This window comes from Trachinotus anak, unplaced genomic scaffold (assembly GCF_046630095.1).
Source record: "Trachinotus anak isolate AG129_WGS33_773 ecotype Australia unplaced genomic scaffold, CSIRO_AGI_Tana_v1 ptg000016l, whole genome shotgun sequence".
Taxonomy (NCBI): domain Eukaryota; kingdom Metazoa; phylum Chordata; class Actinopteri; order Carangiformes; family Carangidae; genus Trachinotus; species Trachinotus anak.
The window spans coordinates 7,198,924-7,217,538 of NW_027273867.1; the positions used below are offsets into that span (position 1 = coordinate 7,198,924).

General features: G+C 41.1%; 1 long non-coding RNA gene across 1 annotated transcript; it reads right to left on the reverse strand.

Annotated features, from left to right (window-relative positions):
• Positions 1–598: 598 nt before the first annotated feature.
• On the reverse strand, positions 599–4,037 carry LOC139634135 (uncharacterized). Its single transcript, XR_011693905.1, has 3 exons — positions 3,775–4,037; positions 2,736–2,884; positions 599–1,878 (listed from the first exon to the last, which is right to left on the reverse strand). It is a non-coding gene; the product is annotated as an uncharacterized lncRNA (long non-coding RNA).
• Between the last annotated feature and the right edge of the window lie 14,578 nt (positions 4,038–18,615).

The following is an 18,615-nucleotide window of genomic DNA, read 5'->3' on the forward strand; positions in this document are numbered from 1 at the left end:
GTGGGATTACTACATACATCAGTGAGGTAAATGTATGTTGTCTGATGGATAAAGTGAGATGTCTTTTGAATCCCTGTGTCTGACAAGACTAAACAAGGCTGTGAAAGAGCCACTGGTGAAAAGAAAATAATCCAAATGAAGCAGAGTTTAAATAATTTAAAAGGATAAGAACGGTGTTCTATACTTTTCTTATTATCAGCAAAATCCATTTAAAAAACACAACACAAACCCAGAAAGTATTGTCAGTGCAGTCAAAGTCTGATATATCTTATTTGTCTGTGCCCTAGAACTTCATTGTTGGCCAAAAACTATTAAAACACAACACCGAGCCACACTGCTGCACTGGCTGACGTGTTCCTTCATTGCCATGAACTTGGGCACTGTAGTCTGTTTTGATTCAATCCCATGTACTCATTCTGATGTAATGAACACTAGAGCACTAGAGCACCAAGGGTGTATTAATCCGCTTCTGAAAATAGTCCCAAGCAAATGTACTGTTTACTCCTGTCTAAGCAACGTTCGCTAAAAGCTACAGTGCCCAACTGTTTTAGGAAGTTAGCATCTGTAAAAAAAGAATTGAAACGATATATTTGTGATCTTCATTTTAAAGGAATAGTTCAACATTTCAACATTTATATATGGGCTGTAAATATGAGGCTACCACCAACAGTCGTTCAGCTAGCCTTAGCCTTGACTGGTCTGGAGACAGCACCAGACAGCACCTCTTAAATTCAAATTATTTTATTTGTTTAATCTGTAACAAACCAATAACAAACAAACAAAGAAACAAACAAAAAAATGACATAGAAAGAACTAATACAGGGAGCTGATTGCTGGACATAGTAACCCCACTGGTTGCCTGGCAACCTCACTGTGATGACAAGATTCCAGGGCTGGGGTGCCACAAAATGGGGAGGGAAGTGGGAAGACATAGAAGAAATATTGAGTAAAAAATGGTTTTGGTCCTTTCACAGGATTTGTTGACAGTTCGAAAAGTATAAAATAGCACCAGCTTTGTTCTCTTACAGAAAATAACAACAAAAAAGCAGGATGGAAATACACATTGAGAATAATAGAGGTCAAACTGAAAAGAAATTCAAAGCATGGTATACAAACAGAACCAGAATAAAACAGGTGCAAGGTCAAAACTTTACAAAGATGTACATGTTCATGAGTGATATAAAACATGTACAGCATTGGTGCTGCTCTCTGAACCAGCTCCGTGGACCAGAGTGACTGATAAATTACAGAAAGTATGAATGTACCTGTTTGACCTTGTGTGTCAATAAGAGTTTTTGTGTGTTTGTACCTCTGTGAGTGTATGTGTACCCATTTGAGACTCACTTTATGCTGTATGAATGTAGCAGTGTGTATTTACATGCATCAATATGTGTGCATGTATGTAGCTTTTGGACATGTTTATATGTGCTTACATGTACTTGTTTACATCCATTTGTACCTATACGTGTACATGCTTGTGTGGCTTTGTATTATTGGGTGTGTATGTGTGTATATGTGTGAGCATCTCCCCAGTGCAATCATCACACAGGGGAGATGCTTACAGTCCATTTGTCTGCGAGCACACTGACCATTAGCTGGCCACCATACATAATGTATAGCAGTGACCTTTCTGCACACTGCACCCTTAGGCCTATAAGCCATTGTTTGGTGTTGTATTGATTTTTACCCCCCTCATAGATGGAGACGGTGATTTGAGGGGAGAGAGCCTGAGAGCCGCTGTGTCTGCTGAAAGGAGAGGGGAGGGCAGAAGCAATGGAGTGTAAAGAATTGAAAAGGCTTGAGAATTGAGAAGGACACAGACAGCGTCTCATACCTGTAGCCCCCTTTTCAGCGGAGTGACTGCTTGGAGGCCAGCCCCTGTGTGAAAGACAGGGTCATGTTCAATACTGTTGAATGTTTTGGGCCATATAAGTGCCACCTATACACAGCCCATTAGACAGAGTGGTGAGTGCGAGGCTGCATGGTAAACAATATAAGTAGTGTAGAGAAAGATTCTCAACATTCATCAGGCTCGACTTGGTGGAAAAAAGGCACACAGTGGCTGAAAGGTGGGGGGCGTTAGATTTCCATCTGCACTCCTTCCCTATAATCTGCCAGAATGTTCTTTATATCCCTCCTACTCCAGCTGACAACTAAAGTGGAGGTACACCAAGGAGGGAAATGGGCTGAGAAAAATGTTTTGGTGTCCTACAGTGATGGATCTTTAGGCTGCCTGGTAGATAAAAGGAGGAGAGAGAGGGATGATTTGAATTCAACATGACTTTGTTGTCACCCAGAAGGCCAGGACTTGATCTGTAGGAGGACTGCGATCCGGCCTGTTGCTCTGACACTCGCCTACAATGCTAAAAATACCACACTGATTAATCAGTTAACAGTGAGAGGGAGAAAATATGACAATCTCACATCATCAACAGTTACGTCATGCTCCGCCTTTACAGGGTGAAACAGTGATGCTTGTAATATTATATAATACCAGCCTCCGGCTATGAATGCATTTTAAGGATGGAAAAAAAAATATTGCTGTGATGTAATTGAACTATCTATACCTGTACAATTAGAAAACTTGCTTCAGTAGGTTTTAATTGAATGATTTACTTCATAAAATTAAAATAAACAAATAAATAAATCATCTATGAACTCTTGATAATTATCAGATGCTGGACACTTTGTGCACTTGCTTAGTTTGACCACAGTCCTTTTACATTTGTAGTCACCTAGGAAAGAAGAAGCTAGCCTTTCTCAGCGGCATCCTCTCTGTAGTTGCCTGTAGTTCTGTTGTTTTCACGACGCTTGTTGTTGCACGATATAGTGGGCTCCATTTGATCCTGAATCAGTATTACCAGACTGTGTTCTTCAGTCTTCTCTATCAAAACAAGGGGACAGAATGAAATCTGTCAGCCTTGGTACGTTTGCTTGAGCTGTAAACACGAATCCAAGTTGCACCTCTGTTTGACAGATGTTATTAACACTACCAATAACCACAGGTATCACCAAATCAATCAAGACTGAAAAGTTCATCAGTTGCTGTCAAAGACTATATGTTCAGCAATGAAAAATCCGACATGTGTAATAAGTTAGTTAGTTAGTTAGTTAGGTAGTTAATTTGAACTAACCTGTAACCCTGACCTGGTAGTGGATGGGGAACAACAACTTGAGGCTAAATAGCATAACACAACTGAATCTCTGATCAAACAGTTGGTGGTTGCATTGCATATGAATAAAAAAAACTGTTTTTTGGTTTGGCTCCATTGATTTTGATCCTTTTTGTTTAAACTGCCCATCATGAGTTCAGCAATGTGTGACTTTAAACCCATCCGACCATACATTAGCTATACCGCTCAGGACACTTGGGCTGAGGCGGGATACGCCCTGGACTGATTGCCATTCTATCACAGGGCTGACACTTAGAGAAAAACAACCATTATCACTCACGTTCACACTTACAGGCAATATAGATTTGCTAATTAACTTTACTACATCACTGATATATCACTATCAAACTTCTTATTCTGACTGTGTTAGCAAACACAAGCTTATTTACATCAAGCAAACATGGAACATCGATGGATGGAAACAAGCTGAGACTGAACCAAAAAATTAAGTTGCTGTCATAAAACCAGAATAATCAGCTTAAATGAGCTATTTGTAAGCTTTGCTATTGCTACATAGCCAGCGTTTGCATGAACAGCTGTTTACTTACCAGTCCAAAAGAAATGCTGCAAGTTCAACATCAATCTTAATAGCGTCACTTACCGAGAGCTGTCTCCAGTGGTGGAAAGGAAACGCCAGAGTTAACTCTTGTCTCTATCACTTCTTTTCTTCTACTGAAGTTAGCATGCTAACCAGCTAGCTCTGGCCCATCTGGTCACTTTCCAATACCGACTCACTGTAGCCTCCAATTTGCCCTGAAGATGTAGCGCTGCTCAGAGAACTTGTATCATAAAGACAATGATGGCCAAAGCTCCTCACCTCCCACTGCTGGCAAGAAATAACCCCTTTAAAGAAGCTAAAACAGTGCTTTCACATCACATGCATATATATATATATATATATATATATATATATATATATATATATATATATATATATATATATATATATATATATATATATTTTTTTTTTTTTTTTTTTTTTTTGCTAATGCTGTTGGAAGTATGAATATATGAATATATCTTCGTTCTTCTATCCACTTCCCCAAACATTACAGCTGATACAGCAGGGATCACATCAGTCAAACTGCTAAAAGACACATAATCCCTGAAAGGTATTTATTATGTTATGTGATAGTTTGATTCACAAATACTCTTGTAGTAAGTGTAATGGCTTGTAAAGCCATTTTGATTGAGAGAGGGAAAAGTGACGCTGTAATACCGACACTAATGCAGCGCTGATCACTCGGTTAACGGGGGGGGGGGGGGGGAGAGAGGGAGAGGGAATGCGTGCTGAGGGTAGAAAATAAGTGGCATCCCGCAGAGCTTTTTCATTCCTCAAGGAGATTGACACCTGAATGTGCTTTCATGGAACAAACTGCTGTGTGGCAACACCCTGTCACCCCCTCCTCACTCCCAACACCAGCTTTTTCCCTTTTTCCTCCCCATTCACTTTCCCTCTCCTCCCGATCTGACACTGCATAAAACATGCATCTTAACAAGACATTTACTCTAATATTAAGTTTTAAAATGTTTATTTGGTAAACAGCATTTTCACACTTTGCTTGAACTCTGTCTGGATGCATCTTAAGTAGATTTGCAAGCCCATTAAAAGCAAGAGAGAATGTTGCAGGGCGCGCCAGAAAATTACTTTGGACTTAATGCTATGTCATTAATTATTCAGTTTGCCCCATAAACTATTCAAGCCTTATAATTTTTAGTACATTATGCTTATTAGATCATGATGTGATTATGATAATTATAAGCCAATAATCAGAGTGTGATTATAATGCACTTTTGATACCTTTTTAGAAGAGAGTGTAGTGGAGAGTGTCAGGATTGTGAAAAGAACAGTGTATTACTCCAGTATTTTCAGGAAAAATTGACATGTTGATTTTCACTGGAATCAAGTGGAACTGCATCATGCTGTTGTCAGGCTTTTCATTTCACTTCTTTAAGATAAAAAGATGAACGCGTTTCTATCACATGCACTTTCTACCTGTCATCCTGTCTTTGTTGTTTTCATCATCTTCCTCCCTTGTAATATTCTTTATCACTCCTGTTGTGTCCTGCTATTTTCCCCATTTGTACCCATTCATCTTGTGCCTCCATTGAAGGTGTGTGAGGAGGGAGGGTGGGTTCCGGGCACAGAAGAGCTTCACAGCGGGCCTCCGTTCCATTTATCAACATCAGGATTTCAATTGCAGCGCGACGCCTTAAAAGCCAACTCAGAAACCTCTCTGCTCCCCATGCGAACAAAAGCAGAAAGAACCCAACTTAAATGTGAAACCCTACCTTTCCTTTTCACGCTGAGTTCACCTTTTCACCAATAGGTACTTTTCGGTGTGACTACATGAGGTTATTTTGCTTTCAAAAGAGATGGCAGACAAAAATAAATGAGAGGAACATTTACTGAGCCTGCCTTTGCAGCCTTGAAGCTTTGCTATTTGTGTAAAAAGGCTTTTATAGAAAACATTTATTAATTGTATTCACAGTTTCCTTTTTTTTTTTTTTTTTTTTTTTAATTTTTTTGGTCTGTGGATTTCATGGCGTGCTGTGGCGTTTCACCGTAACAAGCTGAATCAAGGCTACAGCCCTAAACACTTCTGTATGACATCTATTCAGCCGCCTCTGAGAAGCAGTTTACCCGTGATATTCTTCAGCTCTGTGAAGGGTTGTGCAGATAAAAACAGCCAAGGGTGTTCGTTGACCTTCCTTCAAACATACAGTAGCATTGTATGTGTGCATGCATGTTGTCATTACTAGGTCCCTTCCACATTTAGCCCTCCATATGGCTTATGTAGATAGCTTTCTTTGGGTCGTGTCTTGGCTCAGCTTTAATTAGTGGATTTGCTGCTAATAGATGGAGCTAATTAACAGGGATTTGGGCTACTGCACGTTTGCCACTGTTCCGATCTGTGTGTGTGTGTGTGCACGCTCACACGTGTGCGAGCTGACATGTTTCTGTCTATCCGACAGTGGAGACAACGGATGCTGTCACCTTGGTAACCATGTAAAATGGATTCCAGGAGTGGAATCAGCCCGAGCCAATTAGACATAGACATGCTATGGAGATGGCAGGGTGCACACAGATACACACTCTCTGTCTGTGTTCAGCCTTTCTCTCTCTCTCTCTCTCTCCCCCTCACACACACACACACACACACTCACATGAGCAGGCAGTCAGACAGCGTCTTGCCCCAGGCGCTGTGGATATGACCATCATAATCACATCATCCCCCCCTGATAACAATAACTCTGCTCAGGGATGCAAATAATCTGTGCGTCCACATATCTTATTATTGCAATCAATAATAACGAAGCACCCCAATACACACACACACACAAAAATAACACCCCTGTCACCCTAATGAGAAAGTATAGCCTATTACCATGCTCTGTGTGTTGTTGTTGTGTGTGTGTGTGTGTGTGTGTGTGCGTTTCTTTCAGCAGCTGTGTCCCCCTTCTTTAAAAAGCGAGGAGATCAAAACGGAGCAAAGGGCTCACGGGGCGTAAAAACTAATTTACTTTAAAAAAAAAAAAAAAAAAAAAGTAATTCTGCCGGCTGAGTTTCTTCCCCCTGCTGTCAAGTAGCCCCACTCTTCATCAAAAGCACAGTGATTGAGAAACAGGGCAAATGTGCAGGAAAAGAATGAACATACTCGGTTTTGATTCAGCGCGTGGGGTTTTTCCCCAAAAGCAAACCGGTGACCCATATGCATTCTCGCTGCTCCCAGCCCGTCCTGATGAAATAGCCACAATATTACTGCTGACTTTGTGATAACACTGTGTTACTGATGTCACACACACACACACACACCACCTTTTAGTGTAGATGTGTGTTTGTGGACGAGTGGGTGGGGCAGGCTGACGCACTTGCGAGTGTCGATAAGTGACTGTAAGTGTGTTTGTGGGATGTGTGTGTATGTACACTGATAAGTGAGTGTGTGTGTGGATGATTGCTGATTTGTGGCAGGGTGTCTATTGTTAATGAAATCCTTTGTGCCGCTCTGATTGGCTCATCAATCAAACAGCAGTTCACATATTACCCATAACCCCTTTCTGCTCTCTCCAGGTGGCGGATTACAATGTGACACATGCACATGTGTACACACACAGACACACACAAACTCATGATGGAAAAACCAAGTGTAGTTACAGTCACACACACACTCATATGTTCATACAAATGTAGACATTGACCAAAAAAAACACTCATATACACAACAAACACACACACACACACACACACACACAAACAAGTGGTGGAAAGAAAAAACATCAGTTACACACACATCACATATTGGAAAGACCAAACACACAGACACACACACACACACACATGGACTCATACATATGTACAAACATATGTAGACATTCACATAAAACACATATACATAACAAACCCACATGAGCACACACATACACAAACAAGTGGACATTCAAATGTACACACACAAAAATCACACTTTTAAACACATATATGCTGTAGACGCAAGCATACATGTGTATACACACACACACACACAGTATCTCACACATACATACTGGCCCAAAAGGCCAACTTGCACACATATACTGTCTCTCTCTTACACACACACACACACACCCTTCAGTATGTGTGTGCACACAGATCTTTGCATTTACACATACTGCACATAAACACCCTACAGCCTTGCTAAAAGCTTTACGTCAGTGGTTTCCCCCCATGTCGTTGTCACCTCGATATCCATCCACAGAGTGAAGGAGACAGTGAGACAGTGAATGCATCATCTGCATTAATTTCTGCTTGATTCAAAGTGTCGTGGCTAAAGAGGGCAAAAGGAGGGGCGAGTGGGGGAGGTAGACAGGGGAGGAGGTAGGAGAGGTAGCTAGACAGGGGAAATTGGTAGGAGGGGGGGTATGGATGTGAGGAAGAGGCCTTAGGGGACACCTCGCTGCGGCTGGCCCTGGGGCAAGGAGAGAAACACACACACACTCACATATCCACCGAGATTAGTAACAGCAGACACACACGAGTGCACATAATCACATTCTCACATATGCACGCTCATGCAGAAAAGCCACAGACATAACGAGGTAAACGTCCCAAACAATGGTTATGAAATCAAATGAGGATACAACAGAGATGCAGTGGTCGTACATTACATACATGCAGTCATGTACAGATTGGTTGTGTGTAGTATTGTATGTGTAGTGTGTAGTATTAGGCCTGTAGGCCAGAAAACAATGGAAGCATCAGATATTTTTTATTAAATCAGTGATTTTTTTTGGTTCATATAGTTCACACAGGGGTGGAGAGTACAACTTAGAACAAAGCAAAGGTATTTTACTTGAGTTTTTTCATTTTCTGCTACTCACTATTTAGGAGGGAAATGTAGTTTTTTCTCTGCTACATCTATCAGACAGTTGGATTCACAGGTTACTTTGCAGATAATGAATTTACATACAAACATTTGTTCAATTTGTTAATAACAATACATTGTAATTAATTAAACTACCTGTAATGGCTATTATCTATTCATAATCTAGAGATGCCAAAAAAAATACTATTGAAATAAATAAAACATGTAGAATAAATCAAATACTGAATAAATTATAAACATGTGGCTGTACATCACCCAGAAGTATGTTAAGTAGATAAAATTACCTCCACCTCAACCACATACAACAGCTACAACAAATGCTGCTCATACACTAATACATTTGTAATAATAATCCAGCTATGTTATATACTGTGTATGTATAATACTCAAATGGGCCATTTTCAATAATAATATAATTCTTCCACCACTGCATATGAAAGGGAAATGTCCATATTGTAAAACAGGTGTATGTTCAGTGGTCTGAATATCAGCAGATGAAGGCAGGAGAAGGGAAAACATGAAAAAAAAGTTCCTCATGTTGCATTTGATGTCATATTGAGGTGAAATTGGAAATTTTACTGGAGGGACAGAAGGGAAGAAAAGTACATCTAATGATATGTGATGTAACAACTACAAACAGTATCCTGTCATCCAAGAAATAAGGCAAAGCAATACAATTTTGCAATACAAATCCTGAGGAAAATGTGATTTTTGGTACGAAATGTTCTGTATTACGATATGAAAATAAGATGACAAGGTGCAAAATTCATTTTCACTTCATTTTGTCTGTGACCCATCTACAGCAAGAAGCAGACAGGCGTCTTCTTCCTTCCTCTCCTCATGTCCAACCTCTTGTTCCACATCTCCACTTTTTCGTCTCAACAGCCTGTCAGCTCTGGGACACAGTTATGACTCATCTGTCTGTCACATCGAAGATGCCAGACAAACAGACAGCCAGAGAGTCTGTCTTTATCTCCGGAGAGTGAATCACAATTTGGTGCCGGAGGCCTCGTCCAAAAATCAGGCAATCTGTGCTGCCTGCGCCGTTCTCCGTTGGCAGGTTGCTCCATCACAGTGACTTTTTTTTTGTACAACTGATCAATATGATCCTGACTGGCAGTGGGAGGTGAACTGATTGTACAGTGATACAACATTTTGATCATTTTCTATGAACTTTGCAGGAATATGTATCTCACCAGTTTTTCATTATGGTGTAAACACAATCTCTCACAGGCCTTCCCACGCTGACAAAATAAATATCTGGCAGATTGAATGTTAATAATATTTGGTAGGTTTCTGGCAGGAACATCACAGAAAAACATATAGTGAGACTGAAATCAAAAGTCATTTTTGCAAAGAAATTAGTGTATATCTATATCCTTGGTGGACAGCACGCATTCATTTGGTGGTGGATGTTTTAGTACTGTAATTTGATTGGTGTGTCATTAGACATTTGACGGGCATTATAAATAGTTTGTGATGCTTAAGTTCCAGCAGCTAAACAGGCAGTTAACCAGCTGGGTATTGATGTTGTTAGCAATTACTTAGCCTCATCTGTGAATTGAGCACTTCCTATGTTACGTTATGTGACTCCGCATATTGTTTCTAGATGTATTGACTTCTGGGGAGACAGTAATAAACACAGCTAATGCTAACAAGATCCCCTCCATTCTGTAATGTAGGACAAACACAACACAGAGTGCAGGAGCTGCCATTGTCTCTGCAAGTGTTGAAATAACATGACAAAAATCTAATGGGAGTCACGACCAACATTAACAATCTAAGCTAACTGGCATTTATTCAGGTGAAACAAAAATTTGTTTGAATAAAAACTGGTTTAGGCTTTGTGAATGGAATTTAACAAGACAATGCGTTCAATATGTTCAATGTTGTAAAGAGACAGGCAGCTTAAATCACCTCACTACAAACACAGTGTGCTGCAGGAATGAGGAATGAAACCCGGACATTTTTTAGCCTTTTTGCACTTCTGGTTTCCTTTTCCAGATGTCTAAGTGTTTTTTTAATGGGTTTTTGGTCAGATACCTGATATAAGTCCAGTCATGATTTCTTTAACCTTTCATGTCTCTTCAAAAAGGCTGGCTGCTAACAAGTAACAAGATGAGACTATAGAGGATGTCGGGGACGTTAAACATCATCACACCGAACACGAAAACCAATCTATTTACAAGTCCACCTTTACAGTCCTGTGTTTAAACTCGCACTCTTTAAAACTTTTACTAACTTTGTAAGAGGAAAGGTTTTTGTAGAAAAGGTGAACACGCTAAACCAAATATTAGTGGTGGTGACACTGAGGTCATGTGACCGTGGTGTAGTACGTTCTTAGCATAGCTTTTTCACAAGTGGTGTTCATTTGTGAAGATTATCCTGCTGAAATGCAAAAACACAGCATCCCTGCAGCAAAGGTAAAAAAAAGTATGAACATTCAGACGATGTATGGTATGATTTTCTCCTGTCAGTACCACACTGCAAAAGGGAGTAATGGGAGTTTTTCCTCCCCACTTTTGCCAAGTGCTTACTCTTTGTGGGAGCTGCTGGGTTTCTCTCTATAATAATGTAAGGTCTTGACCTTACCTTGTCAAGTGCCTTGAGATAACGCATATTATGATTTGGCGCTATACAAATAAAATTGAATTGAAAAGTTGGCTGCAAGTCTGTATAGCAGGGCTGGCTTTCAGCTTTCCACAAAGGTCTAAAAACTGCTCGTTTCAAAAATAAAAATAAAAATATATACGTAATAGCTTCAGTATCATTATAGGTTATATTCCTCAGATTTCAAATTCCACTGCCCTCAATCTCAGTTCAACTGCAAACAGTTAATTTGTCGTCCAAAACCTTGAGCATGATTGAATTGCAGACGGTGTCTTCACAGACCTACATAAACACAGATACATGTGGTACAAATTGTCAATTTCTACACATGTAACATGATGCAAATGGTATTGAGACCACCACAGCACAAGGTTCATACTCTTCAGATGAAAGGGGAGCGCTGGTATGGACATTGGCCATTGCCTACAGCAGTTCAGGTTGAAGTATTAAACATAATTCACCTCTTCTACTCTCTGGCATTCAACTCTCAGCGTGGTTTTACATGGCATCTCTGAAAAAAAACCACACATCCCATGATCCTTTGCCAAAGTGGCACAGAGACGAATGACAGCTGTCAGGGGTCAGTCCAGAGGCCACTCTTTTGAAGCTGTGCTGTGAAAATAAGACTGTAGGTGCATGAGTGTGTGTGTGTGCTGTGCTTTGTGTGTGCATGAGTGTGTGTGTGTGTGTGTGTGTGTGTGCGCGCGTGTGTTTGTGCGAGATGGCCTGCAGCGAGCACTGTGAGGTTTTCCAGCCCACGCTGAGCCGACCGTGGTTGGACTGGAGAGGCTCAGTATGACCTGCCAAAACACACAGCAGCCACACCAACAGTGAACTCTGTATGGTTGGGGATGGAGAGATGGAGGGATTAGTGACAGGGGAAGAGAGGGAGAGGTGGAAAGTGAGGTATGAAAGAAGCAGAGGAGGATGGGAAGAGCGAGGGGATGACAGGGGGAAGGAGGGAGGGAGGGCAGAAGAAATTCATCATGGTCACAAAATGTGCACAATTCAGCTTGTGACGTGTCTGTGTGCTCAGTAATGACTGATGTAGCTCTGGTCTCAATGGGCAGATACCCTATACTTAAGAACCCATTTAAGCTTGTAAAACCACTCACCCATAAAACTTTAGGCTCTGAATGTGTGTGTGTGTGTGCGTGTGTGCGTGCGTGCGTGTGTATTACAAGAGTATCACTATTTGTCTGCTGATTGCGTGTGTGCGGGTCTTTGTGTCTTTGCTCATTAACTTTGATTGCAAGGGCGAATGGCGGGCGTTTGTCGAACAAAAACAACAGGTTGGCTGTGTCGTGAACTTTGCAATTCGTGGGAGGTGAGAGAGGTGATGAGAGAGCGGAGAATACGGAGAGACGACAGAAGGAGACTAAAGGAGGGGAGGTGGCGGTAAATAAGTGCCTTTCAGTCTTGTAGAGGGGTAGATGAGCGGGGGGATTCTGACAGCTCCAAGAGTCCGACAGCTAAATGGCTCACTCAAGACAGAAGAGGTGATGGAGGAAGAATAGAAAGGGAGGTGGGGGGAAAAAAGAAAAAAACAAATTGTATGAAGTCAGCCGTGTAACTGTTTGTCACCAACCAGAATTACTCTCATTGTGTTTATTTGTCGACATATTTTTTGTTAAAGAGGTGATAACACTTAGTCGTTTTCTCAGGTTGTAAGTTAAACGCTGCAAATTAACTTTATGTATAAATTTCAATTGGTCTAATTAAAGCTGTTTACAAGACGGAGTCAGATGCTTTATCCTGTTTTATTGCTTCCATTGCTACCAAGCCAAACCATACATTTCTGGACTGAATTCTGACTCTTAGAGCACCCATTACCTTTGAAAACCTCCTGTTGGTGATGAAAGGATTTTCTACAATTGGAGACTATGCAGCTGGATGTCACACACACTGACCTTATTAATGCAAGAAATGGCCAAATTTTTGTTATTCTTTCCCCAACAACCTTGTGTGTTGTTTGTCTATTGTGAATCATTCAGCCAACAACACAGTTAATGATGCAGCTTTCTTTCAGATCTTCCAATCCTTGACATCTCCACCCCCAAACTCTAGCTTTCAAAATAACCCTAACCCTGCACAAAATGTAGCACCATTATAAACGATAATAATGTTACTTTGACAAAAGTTTAAAACAAAATTAAAAAATGAAATTAATGGAAAAACAATAGTGGCCTGGGATGTACTGCATGTGCAAGGTGATTGGTGACAGCTTAAAGGAATCACCAACGTGCTGAGTCTGGGAACAGTAATTTTTGCATTTCATTTTCATTTTCACAGAAAAAAAGTGATCATAATGATTTTTGTTGGGGCTTGTATCAAACAAGTATGTTCCTTTATGTCTAAAGAATAAGATTTGTTCTCTTTGTTCTCAGAGGCATCTCTGTAGCACCACAATGCTTCATTTATAGTCTGTTGCAACACATTTGACCTTTATCAAAAAAATTAATTGCAGCTCTTGCTGTTTGCATATTGCACTTGACCATATTGCGATTTCGATAATTCGATTAATTGTTCAGCCTTACTAAGGTGTTGGGTGACCATGATCCAGCTTCAGTACTCTCATACGCATAGATTCTCCAAGTCTCTAAACTCTAATGGATGATGGTGTTCTCTCATTTGGTGTTTTGATGATGGCTCTCGAACAGATCACTCCAAAATCTAATGTAGGTGTTCACATGGGTTGGGATCTATCGACTGTGAAGGATGAGGATTTTCATACTCAGTCACCTGTTGTGTCCTGTGTAGTATAAAAGCATCTGCATTTCTTTTTGCCTCTCATTTATTCAGCCTATTCCTGATCAGTTTGTCATACAAGCAGAATTTGTAGCTATTAGACATTAGGTAACATTTAAAACAGCTATAGTTTGCAGTGAAAGTAAGTCGTTTCAGTCGCGGCCATCGCTGCATTTGCTCATGGGGCAAAGAAATGTTGACACACTTCTTGACAGGGTTGAACATCAATGGAAAAGAAAGAGGAGAGGACAATATAAAAGGAAACAACGGCCATTTTCTCATGAACTTCAGTTGCCCTTTCACACATGTGGCACACAACAGGAGACCGTCAGAGTGAGACGTGTTCTCACCTACTGGAAATATTCAGAGGGGCGGCACCTGGGCAGAGTGCGCAGGAGGCAGGATAGAGACGTCACCAACACGCCCACTCGCTCGCTATGAAGTCTCTGGACAGTGACCTGCTCTATTCACACGTTGCACATAACACAGACCGCTGGCAGGATAAAAACTGTTCAACTGGTTTGGACATTTGCATTCACATACAGGTCCTCTGGGTAATATCTAAAAAAGTTCAGGGTTACACTTTTACTTCCCTTTTACTTCCACCGTCCTCAGTCAGTGTGTAAACCCCACAATGCTACATCCTTTAGATAAAGTGTGAGCTAGCTTGGTAACTGACAGAGCAAGCTAGGTTGCTTGGAGAGCTATTGTGACCGTGACTGAAGCGAACAAGTGCCAGCATGCCCCCAGCTTTAGTGTGTTAGCAGTGCAGCTAGTATCCAGGACGTTCTCGAGCTTGTAGAACTACACATTTTGCAAAGACAGGCAGATGAATTTTGCTGTGCAGCATGGAAAACCAGCCCAGATAGCAAAATGAAACTTTGTTTGGCCCATAAACTTTCACATCTGGGTAGATTCCAGCTGTTATCCTCTGGTGTTGGCTGACGGCCTGAAGATCTTATGTGCGTGCGCCAGAATTGGTCCAGATGTGGAAGTAGCATCTGAAAATCATGTTGTATATGAGCCAGACTTGGGCCATGGAACCGGAGCTTATACTGTGCCAGAAGAAACACAAGCATGTGGCCCAAGTACAGGCCAGATCGATGTATCCTGCTATCTGCAGTACTGTCCTTTAGAGTTGGGCAAAACAGATTTTTTTAACTTCTGCAGACAAACTTACACCATTCAAACTATTTTAGTCATCATAAAATCAAATATTTAATTAATGGCACGTAAATATTTCCAGTTTTCTGAGACGACAGGAGCAAGACCAACAGGCCAGTTTCCAAAAACACATCAACATCTCTGTGGGTGATGGCATTTTGCTCTGATTTGATAGCTGTTAAAAGTTGAGAGTGTCATGAAACATGGGGAGAGGGAGAGAGAGAGAGAGAGAGAGAGAGAGAGAGAATGTATTACAGGTCCACCAGGACGCACCACAACCATGCAGCGACTGAGCAGATTATCCAAGTTTTTTACCACATGCAGTTCAGCCTGAAGTAGGTTACTGCATTCTGCTCGATGCTGTAATATAAAGCGTCTTGATTTGACAGTTGCATAAATTCATTTTAGCAACAGTCTTCATGTATCTATTGTATCTGTATCTGATTTGAGGTATAGTATAGTGTGCTGTATCAAGGCTATAGGGGCCTTTGTCTGCTCTCTGACATTTATCCTTTTCATGTCATTGTAAGTCTTGTTAACAGACGTCGAGAAGACATTTAACAGCAGTGGCAGTCAAAGCTGTGAGCTCTGAGCATTTCTCACTGTAACCTCACAGTTCATGTCCAACATGAATTCTTCTCATGTTCTGTTGAATGGACTTTGAATGTTGTAAAGCATGACATTGATGCACAGCTTGTTCACAGGAATGTGATAAAAAATCACTGTGTCCTTATCCAGACTAATAACCTTTTATTCCACCTGACACACATAGGATGACCATGTGTGTGACTTGATGTGTGTGTTGCAGAGGGCTGTGTGTGCACACGTTCACCTCACACCCCCAGTCACATCCATAACTTTATATTTCCAGCAGTCTGCACTTCTCTTCATTGGCATAATTTACTGCTGTTTTATGCGGCGTGTCCTGCAGGTCGTCCAAAGTTTAACACCTCTGTTAGGTTTTAATGCCTGTGTGACTGGAGTTGCTCACTCCTTACTTTTGGCCAAGCCCAGGGAACCCTCTTTATTTTCCTCTATACATCTCTGACACCTTTTTGAACTGTATGAAATGAAGCAACTCATTCAAAGAGGATTTAATTGTCACTTTATCTGGGTCATTTCTTTAATTTCTAATCTTTGGCGCATAATGGATACCATTAGAGATGGTAATGTCAATAGCTGAGTTTCCCTCCAATTCTTTTATAAGGTATTGAATTAGACTGAATGGAACTGTAGAGCTCCCATAAAAAAACAGTTTTACACTCGCTTAAGGCGAACACATTTTATGATAATAAATATGTCATGCAATCAGTTGGAATAGAAATTCAAGAGGGCTTGATCCAACACAAAGAAATGTCTGTAAACTGTCTCTAGAAATATGTTGTTTTGTGCTTTAGATTCCCACTGTGGTCTTTCCTGTGGTGCATTTATGGCAAACATCAGATGACACAAAAAGAATAACGAGAACTTTTTAAAAGACCATTTCATTTATGGACATAGTTTCTATCAAACAAGCAAAAGCAATACAGGACAATAAATGTTAGAACTGCCAGGAATTTCACTGCATCAACTCGAGCCTGCAAATGTTCTTGTTTTAGTGAGAATGGCTTTGTTGACAAGTACAGTTTTAGGAACTGCCTCAGTTTTGTCAACAGTAAGTCACTTAGTCACAATCTAGGTGGCTAAGAGTTAGATGATTGTCAGCACTAGTTCTCGGATATATTTCATAATATGCATCAACTCAACTGATTTTTTTTGGCTGGACCACAACAGTGGGGCCAGGCCTATAATCTGGAATAATGTCTGACTGAGTGAGTGAGCCAGTGAGTGATCATATTTCCACCACTAGTCAGCCGAGTCCTGTGTCTCTGAGTTCCAACAGGTTCTATTAGGTTGGTGTTTATTGTCTTCAGTTTTGCTAACTTGGCAATCGCGGTTCTAAAATCAAGATTTGACCATAGATGGTACAACCACATACTGGGGCTTGACCTAGTCTTATCTCCTTAAAGGTCTTACCTACTGTTGGTTCAGGGAGGGTTCAACGGATCAAAACAATCAGCCAAAAGACTCTAAAATGTGCCGTAGATATTAGGCAGTCGCCTAATAATTCTGTGGATTCATCACTATGAGTGGGATATTTCAAATTTCTCATTGTTATTTTTTCCATTGCTAATATAAAAGTATTGATTGGTAACTGCACCCCGGCTAGTGGACCTACATGTGCTGACATCAAGCAGTTACCACAGGCTCCGCCCACTCATGTACAGTACAGCACCCCACTGTGCACTACACTACAGTGCTGTGCCACATTTAGGCTCGGTCACCTCACTTGACCAAACCCTGTGTCGATGGCTGTGGTGAGAGGAGTGGCAGCCTTGCACCTTTCAAACCTTTACACACCCACACAGAAGTCGCAGCAGGAGCAGCGCGTTAGCACCAGCGGCAGCTTCGGCGCTCCATCTGTTTCTACAAAAGAAGCATGCAGGCTCAGTATTGAGTGTAAGTCACCCATGTTTTGGCAGTGCTCAAAAGCCCAACACACAATCACTGTAGATATGTGCATAAAACTTAAGAACATAGACATGAAGTGTAAAAAAAAAAAAAAAAGCACTTGAATTACATTTATGGATGAGTAAAATGTGTAGACAGCTGGTTTGATTTAAGTACAAGCGTATCTGTTCCATCAGACGCTCGTGAGACTGACAAGTGAAAAACAAGGATGAGGCACCTCGTGTGTTGAAACGCTGCTCGAAGTTTTTGTAGCAGTCGCACCATTTTCTGTGGATCAGACATATCAGCTTCTATTAGATACTAGATGCATCTCACTTTGTGTTTTTACTACTATTAAATTGCTGTTTGTCCATGTATACAATAGACAATAAAGATTTCGACTCAACATTAAGAAGTTATGTTTTTTCATAATTGCAATCGACCAATTTGCACTTACTATCTGGAGGAGGAACCTTTAATTACAAAATAAAATGAGGTGTCAGAGGTGCCGCTGTTGGGTGACATGGGTGCTGTGTGGGAGCACATTGTTTACACGAGCCTGTTTTTTTTTCTTTCTTATTATCTTCCATCTAATTACATCTGAATACCTGGAAAAGTGTGTCACTATAATAACAGATAGCATGGATGTCATCCCCTATTGTGTTATACACACAAGCTCTAACAAGAGGCTTATCTACCGCTCATTGCTGAGAGCTGCCTGTGCTGGCTTTGCTCTCCGCAGCATGCAGCAGCTGCCTGGCTGCACATGTCAGCCAGACTTGACATAACTTTACTCTGTTCTACTTTTCATTCTTTCACTCACTGCCTCTCCTTGCCACCCCAAGGCAGAGCAAGGTGATGAGGGTTCCCGGTAAAAGCAATGATCAAAAGTAGCACTCGGATGCCTACAGGTTTCCCTGACATGAGAGGAGATTGTGTGGCGGGAAGAGCGATGGCGGAGCAGGGTTTGGAGAGGTAGCAGGAGGAGGCGAGGAAAGGGGGAGAGACACACCCATTGCTTGTCAAGCTCGGGTAGAGATGGGATACCTCAAGATTGGGAGAGATGT